This window comes from Cajanus cajan, chromosome 2, assembly GCF_000230855.2.
Source record: "Cajanus cajan strain Asha chromosome 2, NIPB_CcT2T_4, whole genome shotgun sequence".
NCBI lineage: Eukaryota > Viridiplantae > Streptophyta > Magnoliopsida > Fabales > Fabaceae > Cajanus > Cajanus cajan.
The window spans coordinates 63979645-64001378 of NC_138518.1; the positions used below are offsets into that span (position 1 = coordinate 63979645).

General features: G+C 27.5%; 1 long non-coding RNA gene across 1 annotated transcript; it reads right to left on the reverse strand.

Annotated features, from left to right (window-relative positions):
• Positions 1-3294: 3294 nt before the first annotated feature.
• On the reverse strand, positions 3295-6845 carry LOC145955325 (uncharacterized). The gene is made up of 4 exons (XR_014431946.1): positions 6565-6845; positions 6244-6469; positions 4461-4527; positions 3295-3871 (listed from the first exon to the last, which is right to left on the reverse strand). It is a non-coding gene; the product is annotated as an uncharacterized LOC145955325 (long non-coding RNA).
• Between the last annotated feature and the right edge of the window lie 14889 nt (positions 6846-21734).

Consider the following 21734-nt stretch of genomic DNA (forward strand, 5'->3'; position numbering starts at 1 on the left):
CTGTTTATTCAAATACATCTTAAATATATATATGTTACGATCTCGTGACATACAACTCTACTTTGCATTTTCAAATGTTAATTTTCATAATTACCGATAAAATTACGAAGTTATTTTCGTACGTACTTATTGATGAAATGAGTATATTTGTATGCAATAATTTATTTATTTATTTATTTGGTACAGTACTGTGTGTGATAATTTATTATGGAAAAATATATTACACTCGTAAATGTACGGATGATATGCATGTGGATACTGAATTTTCCGAAACCATGGGCGTTTACTTTTGTACTTCTGGTTTTGGGGTGAGACTGGGGAATGCTTCCAATTTCCAGGTCAAGCAAGATGGTCTTTCACAATTCTTGTTTTCCATTATTGACAATACGAGGATTCCTAATTAGTATAACTAGTAAGTATGAACTAGTAATATTATTAAATACTTTTCACCAAAATGAATAATAAATGCAACATTAATTTCATAAAAATAATTATAAGTTAATATTTCTTTTTTGTCTTAGCTTTTACCACAACATATTATACATAAAACCCAACGTTAACTATCACATTAAAATTTTCTTAAAAAAAATTGTTTCACCAACTAGTTTGTTTGACATAAATAATTGATCGATGTGAGCTGTTTGTGAGTAGATTTTCTAAGTTGTTGTAAAGATAATATAAGTTTGATTCCGATGAATTAAAAAACTTGAAAAGTTAATTGATGTTAAAAAATAATTAAAAGATGAAAAGTTATTGAGGACTAAAAAATGATCTTAAAGTTAAAATAAAATACCGAGAGTTTAAAATTTTAGAGCTAAAATTTGATGATTAATATAGGTTTATTTTAATAAACCTTTCGTAGATGCTTTTAAAAGAAAAAAGTAAAATATACTTATCTAAAAGTTAAAACTAATTTATATATAAATTAATTTGTGGAAATTTTTATATAAAATTAGATTCTTTAAAAGTTAACGTTTAACTCATGAAGAAACTAATTTTAACTCATAAAATATTTTATTTTATTTTATTTTTTTATTTTTATCTCTTAAAATTGCTTATAGAAGTTTATCTAAACATGTCATATGTTCTATAAAATAAATGATAAATATAAAATGATGTAAAAGAATATGATTATTTATGTGTATAATAATTAAATTTTTAATAAATTCATGCTTCTTTTTTTTTTTTTAATCTTTTTGGTTAAAATGTAAAATATTTTCTAAAATTTCTATAGAGTGAACCAACTATGATTTAACACATAATTTATTCAAAATAAGGGTATTAATTAAAAGATTGGTTTTGTTGAAAATTAATAAGATAGTACAAGAAAAATATATATGCTTACAAATATTTTGTTCTTACATATATGATGACTATGGATAAAATAAAAAACTAATTACTTCTAACTATAAGATTTTGTTGGAATACAATTAAAGTTACATTTTACATGTATGATGAAAGATAGATTCAAGCAAAAAATCCCTTATATCGAAAGTTTTCTTAATAGTAAGTTCATGTATGGACAGACTTCCTATTAGGAGGTGTGTCCTGCTATCTAAACTAATGATTGAGTGATGATATAAATACTTAGAGCATGACTAAACTTTGGGTCACCATTGAACACTTGTAGATTGAAAAAGATAACTTCCATTACAAAGAGATTAAACCATGGTTTTTCATTTAATCAAACAATTGTTAAGATATAATTAAAGTCTCACATCATTAAAATTTAAAATAAAAATAATAATTAATTTGGGTTTATAAACACTGTGTCTCCAATAGTATAAGAACTTTTGAGTAATGATCAAAAACAAATCTACGAAGACTTAGACTCAAAATGAATAATATTATACTAATATGGAGATATGTTTAAGTGAAACTCTGGTGCATAATATGGAGAAAAAAAAACTAAAATACTTTTAATAAAACCTTAAAAACAATGTTATAAAAATTGAATCAACCATCAAAGTAATTTAGGCAGTGACTTGATGATTTAATGGTCAAATCAGATAATCACTTATTAATCTGTTAAATCAATTTATGTTAAAAAAAGATTTTAAAAATATAATTAACATAATTTAAGATATTCTATACATTAAAAATAAATTATTAACATATTAAATAACAAATATTACATATCCAAATTCACTACAAGAAAGTTGGTATTTATCTACACCCATAATTCGTAGGTAATGCAGAATTTTCGTAGGTAAATGGGTATTATCTACGAATTATCTACGAAACTTTTTCCGTAGATAATAAGCTCGTAGGTAAATTTATCTACGAAAATTGGCCTCCGTAGGTAACTTACCTATGCATTACCTACGAAAATATTCGTCTGAATTTATCTACGAATACGTATGCATTACCTACGAAAATATTCGTCTGAAATTACCCACGAAATGGTAGCATCAGGAATTTGCATAGGAACATTACCTACGAAAAATTGTATAGAAAAGTTACCTACGACACCTTTTCGTAGATAATTTACAAATTGAAATATAGAAAACTTACCTACGACACTTTTTCGTAGATAACTTACAAATTGAAAATTCCCCATAGTGAAGTTATCTACGAAGTTTTTCGTATGTAACTAACCTACGAAAATTTTCGTAGGTAACTTACATACGAAAAAATTCGTAGATAACTTACCTACGAAATGGTTCGTAGATAACTGACCTATGAAGTACGTTATAGGTAAGTTATCTACGAATCATTTCGTAGGTAATTTATCTACGAATTTTTTCGTAGATAATATGGATTTTGCTACAGCCAATCATTTTAGCTAAAGCCATGCAACCATTAGGTATCTTACATTGAAACAACTTTAATTTCTCAAAAACTATCAAATTTTTTTTGCTAAAACCCTGCAATCATTATATATCTTATATAATAATTTTATAAATATATTTCAAATGTATAAATATTTTGAGACAACTTTAATTTCTCAAAAACTATCAAAGTTTATTGAAATTTTTTTTTAAATACCATAAATATTTATGTCTCAGCACAGCAATAAATAATAAGTTATAAAGACATACAATGAAAATATTGTTGTAAATATAATTCCCTAACATTGATTTATGTCATCATATCAACAAACAAAAACTTCCATAAAATTCACTTAAGTAGGACCTGTAATAACAACCAACAAGCACCTTCATTATAACTACATCCATGGAAGTTATGTATACATTTTTTGCATTAGGATGAATGTATATATATTCAGCAACATCAAATGAATAATAAGCTAAAATTTTTCAAATAAAGTAAACACAGGATTAATGATAAGATATATAACAACATGAAATGAACAATAAGCTAAAAATTAACAAATAAAGTAAAAAATATAAAATAGAACATGAAATCCATAATATTTTAAAGTCATGCATCATAATTTATATCCTACTCTTAGATCAAGTCCTGCAATTAAAAACTATCTAATAATCTGCATAGTGAGAAGAGTTTTGTCGATCATGTTGGTCACCATCTTGAGCATCCTCCTGGTTTTGGTTCTCATTTTGTGGTTGGTCATTGACGTCTTGTAACACCATTTGTGCGGCTGGAGGAAGAAGAGGGAGAACAACACTTACTAGGGATTCTAATTTTTTCTGCAAACGTTGATTCTCCTCTCTAGATTTGCGAAACTCCTCCCTAGATTGACGAATCTCTTCTTCCAACCTTAGAATCTTCTGTGAAACTGCAGCTGCAGAACTACATGTTTGTTGTGTGAATGTTCCCCCGCAAAGATAACTTTCATGAAGTTTTCCAACCCCATATACTCGTCCCTTAGGATTTTTTCCACCAGCAGCAACCAACCAGCTTTTGTTCCTCAATTTCTCTTCCTCAACAGGGTCCAATGGAGATATTTCTTCTCCTCCACCACAAGATGCACCCGTATAAAGTGAATTAAAAAAACTAATATAACTAGTGGACATTCAACCATTTTACTATGTAGACTTAATTGGTTTTTCTTTCGTAATTGGCAACAGGATTTTTTTAACTTAAAAATGATTTTTATTCAACATATATAACAAGGATTACTTCTATTTGTTACTACAAAGTCAAGAAACAAATGAAGTTCCCTCATGAAGAAACAATTGCAGTGGTGCAACCAAGACACCTCCAAACTCATTAGCCACTATTAAGTGGTCATTTTGCCTAAACTAAATTTGTGTAGTAGACTGATTTGGTATTTTGATAAGTGTCCATGAATTGGTTTTTTAAACAAAACCATTTAATTATTTTCATAAAGTAAAATTGTTTATTATATTTATAAAGCTACACCAACTTGTAAAGGCAACGTCAATTTATAAATCAATTTAGACATTTGAGAAAACAATATAGAATAATTGAACAAACTAATGGAGGGTTGCATGACTAATTTCTTTAAAAATCAATATTACATACAAAACACAAGTTGAAACAACAAGCATTGGATTTGACTTTTAGTATTATACCTCTTAGTCAATATTTTCTTGAAAAATTGCTGCAATCGATCTCAATTTGATAATTCATAAAAACAACCTGAAAATATCAATAAACAACAACATTAGTAACATAAGATTTGATTACACTATCAACAACATTTTTACTGCACTATTAATATCACAAAGGCAAGGAAAAGTTAAGACAATATTGAAAATGAGTTAATACTCATAACAGAACCATAATTTCGAATTAACTAACTCTATACATCCAACCATGCTGGAGCAATTGTATACATCACAACCTTTATATTAATACACCTCACCAAAAAAAATGTATAACAAACAAATTGAATTTTTGTTTTCTTTTGACAGTATATATGTGCTTAGTTTCTCATGTTGTGCTGAAAGTACCAGTCTTATTGAACGTAGACTTCATGACATATATTAAGTTCTATTAAAAACATGCACCTTGCATATGGCTGGCACAATCCGATTACTCATAGTCCAATGTAGATGACATAAACATTACTAAGACAAGAGAAGAAATAAAACAGTATAGAACACACTTAAAGATCGTACTCAGAGGATTAGTAAATAAATATAGAAGCAATATGATCTTAGGAACTACAAAAAGAAGTAACCTAAAGCAGATAAACAATACAAATAATACCCGGTACAGTTCGCTGCTCCAAGTTGGGAAATACAAAATTTGGTCATCACATATTGTCCAAAGTAAATAAGTATATGGCCCAAACTAATTTTGATGCTTAGAATCCAAAACTGTTGTTTCATGCTAAGTACATCAATAATGAGACTGAAATAGCATTTGGCATATATCCAACCCGTGACCTAATCAGAAAAACCACTTGTGTGACATAATAAATAACAAATTTAGATATGTTAATGATAATTAAATAGTTAGGTAATTCATATAAAAGTGAGAGGCATTATGCCTAGTATAGCAGCATGTAATGCATCTTTATATAGTCTTGCTGAAATGGGTAGGATAAGAGAAGCAAAAAATATATTCAATGATCTTCACAATTGTGGGCTCTCGCCAGACTCAGTAACCTATAACATGATGATGAAATGCTACAGCAAAGCATGGCAAATAGATAATGCCATAAAACTTTTGACTGACATGTCACGTGAAGGGTGTGAACCAGATATAATTGTAATTAATTCTTTAATTGACACACTTTACAAGGCTGACCGAGTTGACGAGGCATGGGAAATGTTTGGGAGACTGAAGGATTTAAAGCTAGCTCCTACAGTTGTTACATACAATATTTTGCTAACTGGTTTAGGAAAAGAGGGAAAATTCCTAAAGGCGTTTGATTTGTTTGGGAGTATGAAAGAGTCTGGATGCCCTCAAAACACAGTAACTATAACACACTTCTTGATTGTCTTTGCAAGAATGAAGCAGTTGATTTGGCCTTGAAAATGTTTTGTAGAATGACAATGATGAACTGTAGACCTGATGTTCTGACATATAACACTATCATCTATGGCTTGCTAAAAGAAGGCAGAGCTAGTTATGCATTCTGGTTTTATCATCAGATGAAGAAATTTCTCTCTCCTGATCTCGTAACTTTATGCACCCTCCTTCCTGGTGTTGTAAAGCATGGAAGAGTTGGCGATGCAATCAAGATTGTCATGGAATTTGTACATCAATCAGGTTTACAGAAAGGCAATCAATACTGGGGAGAATTAATGGAATGTATTTTGATTGAAGCAGAAATAGACGAAGCCATTGCATTTGCAGAAGGATTGGTATGCAATTCTATTTGCGAAGATGATAATGTGATATTACCCCTAATTACAGTCTTGTGTTTGAGGAGCGGTGGTGATGGCGCAGAGATGAAGATCGAGAGCTTAACCTCTTGTGGATTGGTGCCTGTGAAGGTCGCCGGAGCAAGGCTACCCAGACACGGAGACGAAGGTGTATGCGATGTGGTTGAATCGTAGAAGACAGAACAAAGATTTACGGTTCAAAAAACCCATCTTTGGCACAACCAAATGCCATCTCACAAAACGATCTACGAAAATTCAAAATCAGATTTAGGGTTCCAAACGAAAACTTAATCAATATTTCAAAACCATAACAGAGAAAGCTTTTACATAAGTGACTTACCAGAACGCAAAGGATTTCTGACTTCTATTTACAGACAAACGAAGAACACAACTTCGGCCAGAGGAAACGGTTTCGAATTAGGTTTTCTCGAAAGGTTTTTCAACACGCATAGTTGAACGCTTTCAGGGGATTAGAAACGAAACTCATAATCGCGAAGGTCGCTAGATCGTGGAGACCAAATCAGTTGAGAGAGTCGAAGAGAGGAGCATTACACAGACACGCGAAGGCTGTGATGAGGACGACGAATATGTTAGGGTTTCGGATAAAGTAATACAACATTTAGTAATTAAAGATTATTTCCAATTCTAAACACAAAATGTTACCTACGAAACATGTATATAGATAACATGTTTTTTTTAATTAAAAAAATTGCACCTTCATTATCTACGAATAAGCTTCATAGATAAATTATTTATTTTAAATTTTTTACATTATTTTTTTGATAACTCTTTTCTATGACAACTTTCGTAGCTAATTTTTCGTATAAAAAGTTCCCACCAAAGTCCGCCACACTTATCTACGAAAATTTCGTAGCTAAATTTATTATTTCATTACCCACCAAAGTTAGAGTTATCTACGACATATTTTCGTAGATAAACAAAAATTATCTACGAAAATTTTTTCGTAGATAAATTTTCCTAGATAATACCCAATTTTCTTGTAGTGATTTAAAATTTAAGATCACAAGTCATAATAACACAATTCAATACTTCAAAATTAATAACATTATTGTTATAAAGTACTCGATATTCAAAATAAAAGTTCATAATAGTAAAGTTTATAAATAATTAAATTAAAGCAATGATACAACTCCATAAATAAGTTTATAAATAATTAAATTAAAGCAATGATACAACTCCATAAATAAGTTTATAAATTAAAATATAAATATAATCTAAAATTGATGTCCAAGTTATCATCAATTCAAAATGCAAATCTAATATAATAATATCCAAATGCGTTTTAATTTTTTTTTTTTAAAATTATATTTGTTTTGAAATTTACTTTTGAAAAAAATATTTTTGGAAACCTGGAACTGGTTCACCAATTTTTATTTTATTTTTTTGCCAAAACCAGTTGGTTTAATCCGATTTAATTATATAACTCGTTCGATGAGTAAACCGTTCTAGTTTAAACACTGATTTTCTGTCTAGTCGATCGATCCAATCCAATTTTATGACATTACTTGAAAGTCGTTGTTATGCAATTTACATAATGAATAGATAGATCATTTGTAACTCAATATAAAATAAAATCTACTTATAAAGTTTATACTTTTTAGTGATAATTTTTGTTTGCCACTGTAAAACAGTTTTTTTTAGTGAGCAATTTTATGTCATACACGGCCTCCATTATCTTATCAAATTTGATATTTTTAGTTAGTAATATTTTTAGAAATCTCTCGATCTAACACTTTTAGTAGCATTTTCTTAAAAAAAATAACTTGTTATCTCATGCTACCAGATTATCTTCCTAAACACTCATTACAAGACATAGCACATGAGTTGTATTTACTTTTTGATAGTGAATACGTTATTACATGTAATTAATTAGATTCCTTATCATCCAAAATTCATGACACCACATCTAATAATATATTAGAGTAAATTAAAATTAAAAGGCTTATAACAAAATAGTATTATCCAATATCCATAAATACTTGAAGGTGTAATATTTATATTTTTTTAAAAAAATAATGAATAATTTATTTTAACAACATTAAAATAAATAAATAAATTATATTTTTAACAATTAAAAAAGTTTAGTGACTCTCATCTCTAGTGGAGGTACTTTTATACTCTTTTGATTTTTCATTAAGAGGTTTACTCAATTTTTCATTGAGAGAACAAACTTTATAACCTCTAAACACTTAGTGTTTGAGGGTAGGGACAAGTGTACTCTCACAACTCTTTGTGGAGAGGTTTACTTTGATATTATGCCAAATTCAAATATAATATAACCAAAAATCATTCCACTTTTTAGCTATAAAAACCCTCTCAATATTAGTTTAGCAACTACTGTTGATTAACATAAAATATTTTTTATTAATGCTCACAATTGGATATAAAATAAAATGTTGATTATTTCAAGATTTTTGCTTGAAATTAGTGTTTTAAAAATCAGACAGGATCGGCCGGTCGGACTGATTGAACCGGAAAGCGATAGTTTAGCCGATCCAAATCTTGAGTTGAATCGATTATGCATTCGATCCGTTTCAAACCAAAGTGAATCAGTCAATTTTTCGGTTCAATGGGTAGATCGAAGCGGTGAGTCAAACCAGTTCAACAAAAAAGAATTAATAATTTTTTTATGTATTTCTTTATACAAAATAAAAATAAAGATAATTTTAAATAAGATGAAAATTAAAATTTAAGATAAGATATAAATTTATTGAAATTTATAAGTATAAAATATATTTAACATAAATTTTTTTATAGAAAAATTAATAAAAATTGAGTCATGCAATTCAATTAATGATCCATTAATTTAACCTTTAACTCATTAATCCAGTACACTAATTGATTTAATGACTAGTCCGATTTTTAGAATTATGCTTGAAATTCTTAAAATCTTGAAATTCATAAATACAATCTATATAAATCATACCTTTCGGTTAAAGAAGATAGACATTATTTTGAATCTTTTGATATTGGATAGTCGCTATTTTTTTTTTAATATTTTTTCTATAACATGGAAACTTTAAATTATTTTAAGCCAATTATTTTTTTCGGTAATGATATTATTTTGTACCATTTAATTTCATCTTTCTATTCTTTGAAGCATAGTATTGAAAAAGTATTTTATAAAATAATTTTAAAAATTATAAGTCAAAAGCATGTTATATATATAATGTTTTTCAATCATGTGCCGTACCGTACCGCGTACCGACAATTTAGGAAAAGGCTGTCAACCAAGTGAGATATATATATCTTATGATTCTATCGATGATTTTAGTGGAGGACTGAATTGCAGAGGAAAACGGGATACAGATTTTGATCTTCTTCTCCGATTAAACATGGAAAAATATTAAAATTAGTAGAGCAATGAGTCAGAACTCAGAAGGTGTCAGCATTTAATATGGTAGGATTATACAATAAGAAAGATCATAGGATATGGTCATTGGTGGTTAAATAATCAACTGCGATTTTTAATGGCAACAGGACGTTGCGCAGGGAAAGCAGTATAGGTCTTTGTATTTTGCGTACCTTTCGTTTCGGAATCCAACGACCAATTTCATTTCTTTTGCTTATCTATGCTTTAATTTATGCGTCTACTGTTCTGCTCAGACATTGGAACCCTCGAAGATATATGATTATAAAACTAAAAGCAACCATGACTTGAGTATTTATTATCCATCAACAAACTTTTGATTAAGAAACAAATAAACATTCAATAGATAATGTTATTTAATTCTATCAATTATATCTAAAGTTTTTTCCTAAATTGTTTTTTATTTGATATAAAAAAATTAGAAATAAAGAGTATTTTAGAAATAATATTATTAAATAAAATTAAATTAATTGAGATTTACAAATACTTAAAGTAAATAAACAAGAATTTTTGTTGTAGTACAAACGTTAATACAAATATTTAAAGCATATTGACAATAATGGCTAATAGTTAAGTTTTAGGGACTTAATAAAGGTGCACTATGTAGAAAATATTGATACCAAAGATACTCTAAAATACTCATGAATGAAAAAAGTTTTTATTTGAGAAGAAGTATATCATGTGAAAGAGATTCACACTTGACGGGAGATTATAAAAGTGTAATTGTGTTCTCACATTGAATGGAGATTAGTAATGCAAGCAATATATAATTGACAGAAACTTATGAACCTAATTAACACATTAAAGTTTTAAGTTAAAATGTAGTAACTAGTTCATTTATATGACTTGTTCACTTATGTAGCTTGCTTAAGCCCTACCTTGAATTCTACCAAGTAATTAACACCTCTATATTCCTCATAACTCTTTTCTTATATCATGAGAACCCATCTAAATTACAAAAAAAATCATTTGGACCAAATTGAGTTGAAAATTAATTTGTACAAACACTACAAGAAAAACTGTTATTATCTACGGAATATTACCTACGGAATTTTTTCCGTAAGTAATATTTAGTTATCTACGGAATATTACTTACGGAATTTTTTCCGTAGGTAATTTTTAGTTATCTACGGAATATTATCTACGAAATTTTTTCCGTAGGTAATGTTTGGTTATCTACGAAATATTAGCTACGAAATTTTTTTCATAGGTAATTTTTAGTTACCTACGGAATTTTTTCCATAGGTAATTTTTAGTTACCTATGGAATGTTTTCCGTAGGTAATTTTTAGTTACCTACGGAATTTTTTTCGTAAGTAGTGTTTAGTTAACTACTGAATATTACCTACAGAATTTTTTCCGTAGGTAATATTTAAGATTTTCTTTTTCTCACAATTTTTATTATATATATTTTTTTCTTTTAATAACGAAATGCGTATATTATTTTTCTTTTAATATTTTAAAGTTTAATATTAGTAATAATTTATTTTAGTTTTTAAAAATTGTAATAAAGTATGTAAATAGAATACGAATTTATCTTTCAATAAACTTATAAATTTTACTTTATTATATAAATCAACAAGTTTAATATTTAAAAAGATAAACAAAAGTATATATAATTTTAATATATTATATAAATTTAATATAATAATAATAATTATTATTATTATTTTTATTTTTATTCATTTTTCTTCAAATAGATCAATTTTTAAGTGTAATATAAGTTTTTTTGAAATAACTTGTAGCGTATGCTTTTAAATTAAATAGATTATAATAAAAAATAAATATTAATAAAAATTATTATTTTAAATTTTTTATTTTTATAAATTAATGATGATAAAAAATAACATACTAATATTTGGTTTTAAATTTGATATGAAAATATTATAATATAATTAGATAAGATTTTAAATTAGTATTTTATTAATGGTTGATAATTAGAAAATAAAACAAGAATAAATATGTTTTTTGAATTTTATATCTTAAATTCAAGATGAATAAATATATTAAGTTAATTAATTAATAATTTATTTAAAATGTTAAATTTTAGTTACCTACGAAATTTTATCCGTAGGTAATTTTAGTTACCTACAGAATTTTATCCGTAGGTAATTTTTAGTTACCTACAGAATTTTTTCCATAGGTAATTTTTAGTTACCTACGGAATTTTTTCAGTAGGTAATGTTTAGTTATCTACAGAATATTACCTATGGAATTTTTTCCGTAGGTATTATTTAATATTTTCTTTTTCTCACAATTTTTATTATATATATTTTTTCTTTTAATACAATGTAGAAACGAAATGCGTACATTATTTTTCTTTTAATATTTTATTTATAAAAATAATATTTTAAAAGAGAAGGGTTATAATAACACCAGTGTAATAATAAGGGTTATTTATTATAATGTTAAAATTTAATTTATAAAAATAATATTTTAAATGTGAATTTTATAACTTCAACCGTTAGATTGAAAGTTTTGTACTTTTAGCTGATATATACAAAATTTTATATTAGTTCAAGATTATTTGATACTTCATTCTTGTAAAACAAAATTGACGTAATATATACATTTCAAAATATGCTAAAATAACACTTTGATTACCTTTAAGTTGTTGTTCAATTTTAACAAAATTTGATATAAACATATAAAGTGATATGAACTTTCGATCTAACGGTTGGATTTACAAAATTCATATTTAATATAAAGTTATTGAGCGGTGTAATACTTAGAAAAATTACACCGGTGTTATTCTAGCCCTTATCATTTTAAAATATATAAATTATTATTTAAACATTTAAATTTATAATAAATAATTTAAATTGTATCATAATATTAATTTTAAATATAAATAAGTAGATTGTTAATTATACAAGTAAGTATATATATATATATAAAGATTAATTAAATATAATATAATTATTATATATATTTTTATATTTTTATAGCAGTCTAGACATACCAAAATGAGAGGGATCTAAAAATAGTATAAGTATGAGATTGTATAGATGAGAATGACTTAAATGAATTAATTTGTACTACTTATACTGAAAACATGCATTAGCTTTTCTGTAGCCCATTTCATCAGAACTCCACAGTTAAGCGTGCTTGAGCTAGAGTAGTACAAGGATGGGTGACTTTCTGGGAAGTTTCCCAGAAAATGTGCAGTAAGGACAAACCACGTTAAAAAGTGAAGTGTTATGAAATAAGATCCTTGAGAGGCTAAATATAAAAGTTGTTACATTAATAAATTTATTAAAATTAAAAATAAAAAAAAATTTCGTAGGTAACGTTACCTACGGAATTTTTCCGTAGGTAATGTTACCTACGGAATTTTTCCATAGGTAACGTTACCTGCGGAAAATTTCATAGGTAACTTTACCTACAGAAAATTTTGTAGGTAACGTTACCTACGGAATTTTCTGTAGGTAAAATTCGTAGGTAACATTACCTACGGAAAATTTCCATAAGTAACGTTACCTACGAGCTTATTACCTACGGATTTTTTTCCGTAGGTAATCCGTAGGTAATTATCAGTTACCTACGGATTTTCAGCATTATCTACGGATTTCTTCCGTAGATAATGCTAATTTTTCTTGTAGTGAAACTAACTAAACTATTTTATTAGTTCAGTGAGTTATTTTTTCATATTTGAATTGAATTAAATATATTTAAATTGAACTTAATTATTTTTTAATAATAAAAATATAAGAAAAATTAAAAATAAGAGAAATTTTCCTTTTCATACAAATAATTTGATTTTTTTTAATATAAGTGCAGCTCACTTCAATTTCTTAAGAAATAGATTAATTTCTATAGTTCACTTCAATTTATCATCAATTCAATTTTTTTAAGGAAGTTAATGATGTGCAATGATTTGTTAATATTTTAATGATATATAATATTAGAGTATCAATTATTTAATTAAGTATATTTTTTAATTTATTTTTAATCATGGTTTATGTAATATTGCACGTTTTCTTAATTATTGTGTTTTATTAACAATTGTGAGTTGTGTTGATTATGTGATGTGTGTTATTTTTAGAGTAATTGTTGAAGAACTTTGGGAGCAACTCCTAAAAAGTTTTTGAGTTTTAGAGGGTTTCTCTAGACAAAGGTCTAGTTTGACCTTAAGGAAAGAAGTATAAGATTTTATTTTAGAATTCAGTTTCATTAGTTCACTTCTTAAGAATCTTAGAAAGAGAAGCATTAGAGTTTGATCCTTCTTCATCTCCTTTCTAAGCCTCCCAAGTGTGTAAGGGTTGTTGTTAGTTGTTGATTCAAAGTCAAATAGTTAAGAATCAAGGTGGTGCAGGTGAAACTTGGAACCAATCTTCGTCTTCCTTCCTCATCTCTTTGCTTGAAGTTGAGGTAAGGGAAACTAGAAATGACTTGTTGATACTTTTGCTGAGTTGTATGTTGTTGGTTTTTATAAAAAAAATGTGGTTGTGTTGTTGAGCTTCTTAGATGATATGATGAAAATGATGGGTTTTAGGTGCTTTGAGCATGAGTGTTGGATTTTTTATGATTTGGTCAATTAGTGGTTGCATGTTGGATTTTTGATGTGGAGTAAGCTGAGGATGGTGATATATGTGTATGATTATGTTGCATGCTTTGGATCTTCTATTTTTCTAGGTGGTTAGAGTTAAATTCATGGTCTACGAAGTCCATAACTCACTATTGTGTTAGGCACTCTTTCATGGTGATGAGTGCATAACTCACCATTGTCTTACTCACGCAAGACACATGGTTGGTGGCGTTGGATGTAAGGAGAAAGAATTGCCTTGAGTTCGATTGGTCCCAGGCGCCAAAGAAGTGGCATCAAACATGAGGAGAGAAAGTGTTTTGGGTTTATTTGGGGTTAGGCGTGGAACTTTGTCACGCTAGGTGTGAAGGCCTAGGGGGCCTCTACCCAATCCATGCCACTTTGGACGAGGGTAGTATTACATCAGGTGTGGGCGAGACAGAGAGCTCCCTACCCCAATAGCATTGGATGTTGGGTGTGTGGTGTTAGGCAATTGCTTTTAAAATACTTATTAATTATTTATATGATTAAATGGTGAAAATTAAATGGATAACTTAGATGAATCTATTGCATGTTGTATGTTGTTGTTCTATGTATATTTATCTAAGATGATATATGTAGATGATTGTATGATTGAATGTTGAGATGCATTGGTATGCAATGAATTAATAATGTTATTATCTATATACATTGACCTATGGTAATGTATATAGGTGATGATTGTTAAGGTGTTGGTGTTAAGAATGTTAAAGGCATTAAAGTATGTTGATTGACTTATGACTAAAGGAAAGGTTGTTTTTGAAAGTTGGATATCCCATAATTGGATATTGGTGTGGTGCTTTGGGAGGTCAATTGTTGAAAAATCCTCCTTGAGTAGACAGTAACTCTTGGAGTGAATTGTTGAGTCTCCTCTAAAATCCTTAATCAATGTTGGAGTAAGGTGTAAAGTTTAGGATTATAACCCTTAACTAATTACTACAAGGGTGCATGGTATCACGAGGATAGTTAGCGAATTAATTTCATAAGTGACTTGATTTATGCATGTCAATGTCTTGGTAGACCCACACCCAAACTATATTATACTTGATAGTGGTATTGGAATTTCCTAATTTAAGTGGAGACATCCAAGAAATCATGTGGTAGGGATTGGTATCCTGATTGAGTTGTCGATCTAGCAAGATGTATAGTGTGAAAATGATCAATTGGTTTGATAGAGTCAAGCCACTTAAACTACTCATCTTAGTATAGGAAATCTTCATAGGTGAATGCGTAACGATACATTAGTTGAAATGTATGCATATGATGTGATATTATTTGGTTTTGTTCATATGCTTGGTTGAGAATGTTTTTAAATGGCATTGATGTTGTGATATATGAATGTTCATATGTGTTGAATTGCTTACTCTTGTAAGGTGTGGAATGCCAAGTTGAAGTGTTAAGTTGTGGACCATGTTGTGATTTTGTTGTATGATTTACATGTTAAGGTTGTTGATAGTCTAGATGCATTTTTCTTCTATATTTGCTATATGGTTTTTTTTTTAAATCTAGCTTACCTTTGCATGTTTTTCTAGTGATTGGATTGCGATAATCATGCTTTTCATGGGAGTAGAACATGATTAGCTAGAGTCGGGCGATGGCCTTGGTGAGGCAATGCTGGTGGCTTGTTTTGATGCTTTTGGTTAGCTTACTTTGATGTAATCGAATGTATAGATATTGTTTTATCGACAACTTAAGGATTATAGTTTTCACTATTGGATAACTATACATACATATATATATATATATATATATATATATATATATATATATATAATGTACATATTCGGATATTGTGACTATATTGATCTTTGGTATGTTAGTTGTTTTTCGCTGTTAATTGGTTATCCGTAAGTGAAATGATCATGGCAAGTCATTATAGTTTAATTTTTAATTTTTAAAATGATATAATATTTTATAAATAATCATATGTAATAATACATTTCAAACATTTTAAAATTGGAAATTCGAGGTTTGATATATACAATGAAACTAGCAATGCATGCTTGAGCATATATCTCACATGAACAAAATGTTGCTCTAATATGTTGGCCGGCCTCACTTCAATTAAATTATTAACATATATTTAAAAATATTATATTTTGTACTTCTTAATTTTATATTATAGACTTATTGATAATTGTTTTTGACATTATGTTTTGTTCTTTGTATATATAATGATGATTATTATTAGTTTTTGTTTTTTAAGAAAAATTACTCTCACTAATCTAGGATCTTGGATCCGCTAATGCATAGAGCCTTTTGGTCTTGAGAGTGGAATGTACCTCCATGTGACATCATGACTTCTTTAGATTTGACTTAACTTATGCAATCACACACACACACATATATATATGATTATACAGTAATCTAAAATTGTGAGTATAACCTTAGGTTGTCAATCAAGCAACTCTACCAAAAAGCTAAAAGAGTAGTCTCCAGTTACACCGCTATCCAATATCATGGATCTCCAAAATGCTAAACACCTCAACCTAACCTTACTCTACTACCATGTAAAATATGATCATCGCAGTCCAACCACTAGAAAACGTGCAAGGGTAAGATAGATTTCAAAAGAATAAGTATAAAACAAGTATGGAAGTGAAAACATCTATACTAGTCATCAACATGTAAAACATACATATATCACCTCATATTTTACAACATACCAACACACCAAACATCTCAGCATGACATTCAACCATATAAACAACAAGCATATGAATAAGATCAAATCACACCACATCATACATATACACTTGCTAGGTCAATAGCTAAAGTAGGATTCCAATCCCTATCAACATGGTTTCTTGAATGTTACCACTTGAATTAGGAAGTATAGTATTCTTGTCAGGATATAACAATTTGGGTATGAGTTTACCACGACATTAGTTTGCAAAACTAAACTCATTATGGAATTAGCCCACCAACTACCCTTCAAATACTACATCCCTCCAATACTCAGTTAGGGACTAAGTCCCTAACCTTATACTTTACTTAGTTGGTCACTTTATACATATATGTCCCAACCTTGCCCACATACGGATTAACATTGGTCACTTGTAGTTGGTATGCCTCCACTTGACCCACATACTGCATCAACTAAGATCCTAGATGAGACTCAACAATCCTCCAAGAGATAACACCTACTCAAAGAGGTTTTTTCACAATTGAGCTTATAGAAAACCAGACCAATATCCATACAATGAGATATCTAACTTTCTAAAACAACCTCTCTTTTAGTCCTAAGTCAATCAACATACCTAATCAACATCATACCTTAACAATGTATCAACATAAAATGCCTAAAACATTCTCAACGTCACACCTCAAGAATTTCAACAATTAAATTCACACACACACACACACACACATATATATACATACATACATACATATATATATATATATATATATATATATTATATTATCCTTGATCAATATACATAGAATAATATCACCAATCAACATACAACATGCAATATATTTATCTAACCTATTCATGTTCATCATATCACAAATCAAACAACAAGAATTTTCAAAATAAGTCGCACTCGGCACCACACACATTACACCCGACACTATTAAGACAAGGAGTTCGTTGCCTTACCCACGCCTAATGCCATTCAACTCGCACCTGGAGTGGATGAGGTAAGGAACCCTTGTGTGGCAAAGTCTCATGTCAACCCCCCATCCCAAGTAGAGATAAGTCTTTCTCTTCACATTCGATCCATTCCTTTGGCGCTCGACACCAATCCAAGCAAAGTCAATTCTCTCACCCCGCGCTTGACACCATTCAAATCACGTTCGACACAATTCTAACCCGAGGAAATTTTCTCTTCCCACGCTTAACATCACCAATCCTACACCTAACATGAGCAAGATAGGGAACCTCTAATTGAAACCACACCCAACGCCTTGAAGGCATACCCGACACAACTGTGAGTTCTACACTTAACAAACCAAGAATTTGCTCTCTTCCCACCTGAAATCCAAAAAATCACCGACATGCAAAACAAGATAACACTTATTCACATCAACAACAACTCATTTTGCACCAAAATTCCAACATGCAACTACAATTTTCCAAATCACCAAGATTTTCTCCTTGAAACCCCAAAAACACCAAATTCAATGATCACCATTCCAACTCATGCAATTCTGCAACATAATTTCACCTATTAGCATCCAATCATGCAATCAATCAACAAGAAATCCAACAAAAATCAAGAATCTAACTTTCCTTACCTCACCATGTTCAAAAGGAAGAGGGAAGAAGAAGAACTTCGAGCTCTCATTGAAGCTACGCACCAACACAACCTTGATTCTTAGCATCTTAATCTTTGAATAAACAATTCATAAACAATCCTCACTTGCTTGGAGAGCCTAGAAAGAAAAAGAAGTTTGAATCTCAAAGCTTATCTCTCGAGTGCTTCTATAAGATTTCTTTAGAGCAAAACTTATGAAACTCAAATTTTAAAAGAAATCCTATATACTTCTCCTCTTAGGATCAAACTTGACCTCTGTCTAGAGAAATCATCTAAAACACCTAAAGACTATTTATTAACTCATAGAGTCTGTCAACACCACACCTTAGGACACCACACCTTAGGACACCACAACATATAACTATTGCTAAAAGACAATAATTAAAAAAAATACAATGTTACAACATTTCTTGTAGTATACATTTTTGGGTCTCCCTATAATATTACAATTTTGGTTTCTCAATTTTTACTTATGAAATTTTAGCCCTCAATTTTAGTCGAGCCATTAATTTCTAAAATTGTAATATTTGTCATGATCTAACATCAAATAGATGACATGATAATTAATATTTAATAATATTTAAACTAAATTGCACTTTTAGTTCTTATTTCTATTTCATTTTTATTTATTTTTACTCTTTTTATGAGATAAAAATGAAAATAAAGAGTAAATTTTAGCCTAAATACTATTAAATATTAATTCTTATGTCATCTATTTAACCTCGTATCATGATTACTGTAACTAATTATAACAATCAATGAATGAATATTTAATAAAGGACCAAATTAATGAATTTTATAAAATTGGAATACCGAACTTGTAAAAATAAAAATAAAAATAAAACTAAAATTGTGAATTTAATACTATAAAAAAATAATAACATAATTTAGCTTTTAATTTAAAATTAATTTTAGATTCAAAATTAATTCTTCAATGTAAAATACGTAAATTTAGTTTAAGTCATATCAATTAATATTTCGGTGTGATTTTTTGTAATGCTTATTCCGATGTGATTTTAGGTTACGTAATGTAAATTTAAACACAGAAAAAATCTATAGATCTCAAATGCAAATTTAAAGTCTGATTTGCTAAGATAAAAAAAATGAATAATCTGATTTTTATTCAATAATTTCATTTATTTTTTTTTTAAAAAATCGCGTCAAATCTGTCAACAATGTAAATGCATTACAAATCTTATTACAATTCAGATCTAATGTAAACCACGAATGAATCGGTGTTCCAAGTAATTACAATTATTTACAAATATAAGATATTAATATTTTAAATTTATTTACTATTTTTTAGTCTCATATTATATATTTATCTTTTAAACTAATATAATTTTTTAAGAATTAATTACAAAAGTTACTATCACAAAATAATTTTTTGCAAAATACCCTTATTAGAAAAGTATATATATGATATAATCATAAATTTATTTAAATATTGAGATAATATCCTAATAAATAAAAAAAATATCATTAAAAATTAAAAGTTTCTTAATTTTTTGAAGTAACAAATATTTTGAAGAAAATTAACATACTCAAAAATCAAGATGACATACATCAGACAAAAAAATATAATAGAAATGATTTGTGGATAACTTTATAATAACTGACGTTTGTTGTATTCACTTAGGGATCATGAATGCACCAACCTATAATAATGTTTGCACCAACACAAATAATTAATAAGTTGGTGGGATTGAACGTATTCTCCAATCCATATATCTTATCAAAATGAATAATGCATGTTATCTTCAATATGTTTTGAATGGTGTGGATTTATTAAGTAGTTCCTTGCTAATTTGAACCTCGCGCCATAAAAAAAAATGCTTGCTGAATTTTCCTTAAAAATAAAAATTCTTTTCATACTTAATTTTTTTATATTATATATTTGTCTGACAAATTTAAGAGTTCAATATGCATAAAAATCTTTTACATATTGTTAGTGCAAGTAATATATTCTCTTTGTTTAAATTATTAAATGATAAAAGACGACGACAATCAAATAAGTTATTTACATAACTATTTGGATACTAAGAGTTTGTTGAGGAATCTTGCACTAATTTTATTTTGGTCAAGAATCCTGCACTAGTTTAAATCGTATACATTAATAAGATTGTTTTAATATATAAAGTGGTCCTTTTCATATTCTTTTCAAAATAATTAAAAGACTAAAATATATTTTTTGTGTCTTAAATTTAAGATAAATTTATTTTTGTCCCTTAAACTTAAAATTATTGATTTTAATCTATGTAATTTTCAAATATCTTATTTTAGTCCTTCAAGTTACTAATAACATATCTAAAAATAATAAATTCAAAAATCTTATTTTAGTATCAATTGAGTTTAATATGATATTTTTCACTAATAATAATATTAATAAATAAATTTTATGTGATAATATTTAATAAATTCATTAACAAAATTTAAATATAAAGACTAAATAAAGTTTTTTTTTAAAATTATAAAAACTAAAAATATCAATTTTTAATTTGAAGAACTAAAAATAAATTTAACTTAAATTTGAAACACTAAAAATATCTTTAAATCTAATTAAAACTATTCCAATAAACCAATATATATATATATATATATATATATATATATATATATATATATATATATATATATATATATATATATATATATATATGACTGTGATCAACATGCAAATCCAATTAATTAAATTCAACCCAATCTAATTATGTATCAATATATTAGTTGAATTTGATATATTTTAACCAATGCAGTTTTAATAGAATTGAGTTACGAGTTAATAACTTTTCAGGTCAAATTAATGGAATTTAAAATTTATTATTTAATTTAATTATAATTTGATTGATTAGAATGTGTCAAACTCAACCCATTGACTCAACCAATCTTTTGAAACTTAATTACAAATATTAATCATATATTTAGTTGAAAGATATATTGATATATAATTTTTATTAGTGTTATTTGAAAGATATATTATAATTATATAATTTAAGTTAAATTATCCTTTATCTTATTTATTATATTTATTTTAGTTCTTTATATATTTAAATATTTATTTTTGATCTTTTATCTTTTATATTTTGATCAATTTGGTCCTTTTTAAAACAACAATAATTTTTAATTTTGTAACTCAAATTTAAATAAATTTTCGACCGATTTAAGACATGAAACTTGTAATAATATATTTAATTATATAAAAATTATAAGATTTAATTGACATTTGAATTCATAAATTTTAAAATATTTTATTTTAATGCTTTTCTGATTTTTTTAAAAAACATTGTAAAT